This window comes from Oryx dammah, unplaced genomic scaffold, assembly GCF_014754425.2.
Source record: "Oryx dammah isolate SB20612 unplaced genomic scaffold, SCBI_Odam_1.1 HiC_scaffold_1, whole genome shotgun sequence".
Lineage (NCBI taxonomy): Eukaryota > Metazoa > Chordata > Mammalia > Artiodactyla > Bovidae > Oryx > Oryx dammah.
This window is the reverse complement of record NW_024070185.1, coordinates 10,124,726-10,126,348: the sequence shown is the minus strand read 5'-3', so window position 1 is coordinate 10,126,348 and position 1,623 is coordinate 10,124,726.

Below are 1,623 nucleotides of genomic sequence, written 5' to 3'. Positions count from 1 at the left end.
TGCTCACACTCAGTAGTTGCAGTGCTCACACTCAGTAGTTGCAGTGCATGGGCTTAGTTGCTCCTCAACACATGGGATCTTAGTTCCCAGACCAGGGGTCAGGATCAAACCCGTGTCCCCTGCATTGGAAGGTAGATTCTTAGCCACTGGACCAGCAGGCAAGTCCCTCTTTTGGTATAACTTTTCTCTAACTTTGAAATTATTGCAAAAGATAAAGAAAACTTGCCATTACACACCCCACCTCCAAATTAGCTTTTCCTCTAGGCATCTGTTAATAGCAGCAACTGTCTCCCAAGTGCCCAAGTTTAAAAACTTTGAGATCACCATGGATTCCTCTCCCCTGCTGCTCTTTAGCCCACCAACCAACCATTCACTAAGTGCTGTCAATTTTTTTAAAAAAATATTGCTCACAAGGAGTTGCCTGGTGGGCCAGTGGCTAAGACTCCGTGCTCCCAATGTAGGGTGCCAGGGTTCCATCCTTGGTCAGGGGACTAGATCCCACATGTTGCAACTAAGAGTTCCCATGACACAACTTTAAAAAAATAAAATAAAATAAAATAAAATAAAAACCATTTGTAGCAATTAATAGACTGAAAATCCTGAGTGGTGCAACTATGATTTGGTGCAGTCAAATAAATAAATAAAAATGAAAACAAGAAAATATTGCTCACATAGCCACCTTTTAAATTAAACTTTCACTTTTGTTTGTTTGTTTGAGTGACATTTCTTTCCTCACATAATTGTTTTAGGGAGTGCCTGTGAAAAGAATGCGTATAACGTAAAGCAGGGTAGATTAGATAGAAGGTCCTATTACTCCATCTTCAGTCTGGATTACTGATGTTTACTGCTGTAATCTCCTAACTGGTCTTCTTCTCTTTGGTTGCTCCCTTCAACAACCCAGTGTGTATACGGTTACCAAAGTAATCTGCCTAAAAGCACACCTTTATCCTTTCCAGGCCTTACTTCCCAGAGTTGACAGTGGGACTTAATCCATTTTCTCTGGGAAGTCTGATGTTCCATGAGCTGAACCAAGGTGGTCTGCCCTTGTGACCCTTCCCCAATTCATAGAGAAAAGAACACTTAATGGGTAGAATTTCCTCAACTTGTAAGTCCTCCCTGCCCCATTTGTTTTTCTATAGTAAGGATCCAAACTTTTATCTGCTAGCATTGAAGTGTTAGTCGCTCAGTCATGTCTGACTCTCTGCAGCCCCATGGACTGTAGCCCGCCTGGCTCCTCTGCAATTCTCCAGGCAAGAATACTGGAGTGGGTAGCCATTCCCTTCTCCCGGGTCGGGGGAGGGGGGTCTTCCCCCTGAAGAAGACCCAGGGATCGAACTGGTGTCTCCTGCATTGGCAGGCGGATTCTTTACTGTCTGCGCCACCAGGGAGGCCCATCTGCTCGCATTAACTGATGACAAACTGGACGAACAAGCAGCAAGTAAATAATAAAAGATTTGGCAATTGCAGGTCATATTTATTTTAACAGCTTGATTTTCTCCCAGGCACTCAGGCTGGTAGTTGCGATCATTACAATGTTAAAGATATGGTCTTTTTCTTTCTTAAAAATTGTTTCTCTTTGGGATGATGGAATGAAATATATCAAAATTTCATCATAGCACATTA